Source organism: Mauremys reevesii, linkage group 1 (genome assembly GCF_016161935.1).
Source record: "Mauremys reevesii isolate NIE-2019 linkage group 1, ASM1616193v1, whole genome shotgun sequence".
Lineage (NCBI taxonomy): Eukaryota > Metazoa > Chordata > Testudines > Geoemydidae > Mauremys > Mauremys reevesii.
In genome coordinates this window covers 157,757,224-157,763,223 of record NC_052623.1, presented here as the reverse complement: position 1 = coordinate 157,763,223, position 6,000 = coordinate 157,757,224, and positions in this window count along the sequence as shown.

Sequence of the window (6,000 nt, the reverse complement as noted above, 5' to 3'; positions counted from 1 at the left end):
GAGAAGAAGATCCAGAGATTTAAGTACCTTCCTTTAGCCCATTTACCTTTCTCCTGTCTTTATTTGTTCTTTCAAGCTCTTATTTTCTCTGCTCTGGCTTTTCAGTTAGTGGTCTTTTCCTTATTGAGCCTCTGTGCCTTTTTCACTATTCCGTTACACTGGTTTGCTGCTGGTGGCACTGAACTCAGACTGGTATAAGAGGCTGGAGACTGAGGCTCTCGGTGTCCCTCACTAGATTCCTAAAGATACTAAGACGGACTTTCAAAAATCACAGTGTTCAAAAGATTTTAATGTGTCTAACATTTTCATCACTCCAAAGCAGGGGGCTTTAAAAAGTGTTTAAAAACGAGTAGCCTCTTTTTCTACAGTAGGTGATACTTAGCATGCTGGATCTGATTCTAAGGCAATTTCATACTACAGGGTGTTAAAATGGAAGTAAATGATTTACACCTAACATACGGCCCCTTTACATGGCTAGGGCATTGTCAGTTGTCAAGTGGCCTTAATGCAAATGAGAATCAGGTCCACCAACTTCAATATATAAAAAACAATATCATGGTAGGAATGTTGAAAAGCAGACTACAGAGGAAAATGAAATCTGTTTACTAAAACTGGAGCAGGGGTAGTCACAGAGAGCAGAGTGGGCAGAAATCAGCAGATATGACCTTCACATTTGGGCAGTCCATGTGCATTATTTAAAGCAGTGATACTCAGACTGAGTCTTGCAGGCTGAAAGCGGCTCTTTAATGTGTCTCCTGTAGCTCTTTCCAGCACATGATATTAAAGCAATGTGATTTAATTATTAACCAACAGGATGGTTTTACTATGTTATTAACCAATCGTAGTTGATAGATACTTGGTCAGTTATTTTGCTGCGAGAATTATATATATCTATATATATAGTAAATGAAACTATGAATTCACATTACTGTGGTTCTTTTGAGTAATGTTGATCACTAATTTGGCTCCTGAACCACTGAGGTCTGAGTATCGCTGATTGAAATGTTGTATACAATAGGTAAAATCCTTGCTCCATGCAATAAATGGCAAACCTCCCATTGACATCAATGAGGCCGGGATTTCAACCTAAGTTTATCTTGGATTACCATGTGTCAGTGTGGGGGCCAGTTTCTTAGTTGATGTAAATGAGTATAGGCCTCGTGACATCAGTGAAGAGATGCTGGTTTACACCCACAAGAATCTGGCCCCAAATGTTTAATTTAGTATTTGCACCATTTCAGGTAGGAGGAAAAAAACCTATTTCAGTTGTGAATGAAAATCTTTTTTATACTGCGCCAGTTCTATATATTCACCTGTTTCACGCTGAGGGTAGCACAGCTGATTTAAGCTGACCTCATTGGGCATTTTAAAATTTGACTACAACACAGGATAGGGGTTTTGAATGCACTGCTAGGATCACATCCCTGACCATATAGAGGCTGGCAGGGCATAACAATTTGAAATGCAAAAATAAATAAGTGGAAAGACCACATCATCTATTTATAGAACTAAAAGAAACTCTCTGAGAGCAGGACTGGGCACAATATTTTAAAATATAAATGCATATCCATGCAAGCAGACATATGCAATGACTCCCACCTTAAGTGGATAACTATTGAAAGAATCAACCTAGTAAGGGGGAAGTTCTGCTGCTGCTGCACCCTTGTGGTGATGGAAGGGCCAAGTGCCGTAGTACAGTGGCGGGAGTAAGGCTATAGAGATGCTGCACTTGGGGACTCTGCAGCCCGTCACAAAGCTGTGTCCCCAGTAGCTGACTGTGGGAGCATACCGGGCAGGCTGGAGTGCAGAGTTGTGGAGAGGCATCACTAAGTCAATCAGCGCATAGATCCACTAGCCACAAATCCAGTTTATGAGGGCTCAGTGGGCCATGCCACAACTGGGGGCTAATTGACTGTAACAGCAACTGTGGAAAGGGGTATGGTTATCCCATGCCCTGCTTCTGGATGGAAGGGGAGTCTATCCTCCCAACTTCTGTATAAATTCACTCTCCCTCCAACCCCAAGCCCATTTAATTGCTCTTTGCATGGGAACTGAGAATTTCATCCTAAAAGAATGAATTCTGATGCAACTTGATAATACCTATTTAACTGGCCTCTCTCTCTGAAATAATTATAGCTATATAATTATATAATTTAGACAGCCTAAATAGTTCCATTCTCACCCAGATTTGGGGAGTTTATAATTTTTCAAAATTTTAATCTTCTTGATGTAAACTTTTCCAGGGTTAATAAAGTTGCCCGAAAGTCATTTAAAAAAAAAAGTTTGACCAAAATCACAGCAGCATTTCTGAGTATAAGAACAGTGAAAAATATATTCTTTATATAATAACGAAAATGTTATGACACTTTTTGTTTCTGTGTAGTGTTGACACGACTCTGAGTAGTGTCTTGTCTTTTGCTGTGTACACAACAAACTCAAAATGAAAGAACCACATGGCATGATGGGATCCAAATAATTGTGTTTCCTAAATATACCCAATATGCAAGGCCTCAATATGTATACAAACTGCTGCTCTGGCCGTGTTCTGCCAGCTTCTACAACTTGGAACACACTGAGTGCCACTAGAAGGCTCACAAACTCTTAAAAGGAATACTACCATATTCCTGTAATACTACAAGCAGGGAATTTAAATTTGGCAGGGAACTAGCCTTTATTGAGAAGTGCTTTTGACTGCTCCATTGGAAACTAGTTTTAATCAGATATTTTTCAGGTAAGAGTTCACAGCTTTAGTTTGTTTTTTAAAATATGTACTTCTACATACATCCAAATTAAAATGTAACCTCATCACAAATTCCTATCTGACTATGATGTTATTTCATATAGCTTGTTTCGTATGTGCATATAAGGTGAAATTTTGTGCTGCGCCTCTAAAAGACACAGCACAAAACTTATAGCTCAGGGTGGTTAAGCTACCCTTTCACCTGCCCACTTTTTCACCCTTTTGATCCTGGGCTGCTGCAGGGGTCAGTGGGGCCCTGGGAGTAACTTTGAGCTGGTTGAAATTTGTTGTGTGAAAAAAAAATTCTTTTGAAAACTGTGGTTTCAGTGAAACAGAAATTTTCCAAGTGAGAGTGTTGATTTTCGACAAAAAACAAAACAAAACAACCCAACAACAACCCTGATTTTTTTTTTAATCAGGAGAATCGACACATAGAATTCTGTTTTGAGTTGACATTTCAAAAGGAAAAAACCTGCGGATTTGAAATGAAAAATGTCATTTCCATATGTTGAACCATTTTGTCTCCATGTTTCCAAACTGCAACTGTTCAGAATGTTTCATCTTCTGAATTTTTTTGATATTTTGATTTTCTCATTCTGATTTGGAACAGAAACTCATTTCCAAACTTTGAAATGTCCCATGGGACACAAATTCCATTTTTTTAGTGTTTGAAAAAGGTGTTATATAATTACATAGATGTATAAGAACTTATTTGCACATGCAGTTATCATGATTCTACGTATAATCATGGTACCTATTGGTACAAATTTAGCTTTCTACCATGTATATATGCAATAGAACACAATTTTCCAAAAATATAGGCTATGTTTCTATCTAAAATCTCTCTTCTGGCTAATTTTTTTTTTTAATTCTTCTGTCTTGTTCCAGCGGAGCTATGTCTCCCCTCTTATCACCTTATTAGAGCTATATTAATACAAACTGAGAGCTATATTAATGTTTTGCATGGATACTATGCTATGATGGTACAAAGGATGTGTAGACCTCTTCTTCCTGTCCCCTGCCTAGGGAACAGAAAGGTATGCACGGGTCCCAAAAAGGTAGGGGAAGGGAACAGTTCCATGCAGGCTGCTAATCTGTGTATAGTGATGATTACCAGAGACTCCAGTTATGGGTACTTGATGTCTGTGTGGACTATGTAGAGAGAGATTCTAAAATATCCTCTTATTAACAGATTTTTCTCCTTTCCTGTGTTTCCCCCTTTATTCCAATCTATGACTTTCCATGACACTGGCTAACATGAGTCGCATTTTCCTAGTTAGTCTTTGTGTCCTCCAGGTATTTCTTAAAAAACAGGGAGATGGGCCTTCACACATCAAGTCAGGACTTTGGGTCTTAGCCATATCTATTAACTTCAACAGTCATGCCACTCTACATGCAAAGCAATGTGAAGACAGGGAAGGCAACTAGTAGGTGGGAAATGCGTTGGGACACATATAGTGGAAATTGAGGCCCTCTAGGCATATATTTACTGGGGGTGCAAATGTGGGTGTGGGATTAGAGGTGAATGTATTTGAGTGGAGAGGGAATTTCTGGGTGAGTAATACTAGTTAATTATGCTGGAGAGAGAGACCTTTCCAAGAACAATATTTTGGCCAGCTTGGTTATGTTAGGTAAGCAGAGGGAGCTAAGAGGAAGAGTCAAAGACTGGGTGCGCTATTCTTTGTGATAAATAATTAGACACAATGGCACATTCCTATTCTATGCAGGGATCAGCTCAATGTCTTGGATTTCTGTCATATCTTGCTAAATTCTCAGCGAACGTTTCATTGACATCAGTAGGACAGTTCACAAACGAATCTGAGTTCCTAAAGACTTTAGGGTTTTCAAGTTTTTACTTTGCTTGTACAATATTTCTCTTTTTCAGTGTCAATTCTCTTCAGCTGAAAAACATTTGCTTGGGAAATATCTCAAGGCAAGGGAAGGAGTTGGTGTCTGTAACATATACAAGTTTACATTAAAGTCATTCTTCCTTTTCTTTATCAGCAAGTGAACATTGCCGTGAAAACAAAAAAGCATTTTTTTCCTGACATCTAATACAAGAATAGCCTGACTAATATTTTTCACATTTTAGAATTACGCTTCTTTGTAGGTAGAGACTTCATGTGTCCAGGTTTAGCCGGAAGAACATTGGCTCCAAACTTGTATAAACGCTGGAACAGCTTACCACGGCTATGCACTCGCCTTTCTTTACAAAAGTGTCAGAGCAGGCTCTAAGACTACACACAAACACTGAGTTCTTCAGTTCTAATGGCTTTCAATTTCATTTCATATTGAAATCTTTTTAACAACATCTTTTAAACAAAACTGCCAGCAAAGCAGACAGGCAATAAAAACACACATTATATTATCAAACGGGCAACAAGCTCTGTGAGAAATATTTTTTTTTATCATGTCAACTATATATGTTCAGAAAGCCTATCTATTTTAATGCTACTTACCAACTTCCCTTGCTATCTAAAGTTATGTTTAGTCCAGAGGTGGGCAAACTACAGCCCGTGGGCCACATTCGGCCTGTGGGACCATCCTGCCCAGCCCCTGAGCTCCTGGCCTGGGCGGCTAGCCCCCGACCCCTCCCCTGCTGCCCCCCACCCTGCAGCCTCAGCTCGCTCGCTCTGCTGACGGCACAATGCTCTGGGCGGCGGGGCTGTGAGCTCCTGGGGCAGTGCAGCTGCAACTTGATGACTTTTCAAGGTCCCTTCCAGTTCTAGGAGATAGGTATATCTCCAATTATTATTATTATTATTATTATATAGCTGCAGAGCCTGGCCTGACCCGGTCTCTGTGCTGCGTGGTGGCAGTGGTGGCGGTGGCGTGGCCTGGCTCCAGCTGGGTGGTGCGGCTGTAGCGACGCCAGCCACCGGTGCTCCAGGCAGCGCAGTAAGGGGGCATGGAGTGGGGGGTTGGATAGAGGGAAGGGGAGTTTGGGGTGGTAGATGGGGTCAGAGTGGTTGTGGGGGGGAACAGGAGTTGAATGGGGGCAGGGGTCCAGGGGGGGCAGTCAGGAATGAGAGGAGGGGTTGGATGGGGTGGCGGGAGTCCAGGGGTGGTCAGCGGTCAGGGAACGGTGGTGTGTGGATGGGGCAAGGGTCCCGGGGGGAGGGCATCAGGGAACGGGAGGTGGGGTCAATGGTGCAGGAGTCCTGGGGGGGGGGCAGATAGGAGGTGGGGGCCAGGCCATGACCCCTCCCTAACTGGCCCATACAATTTACGAAACCTGATGCGGCCCTCAGGCCAAAAAG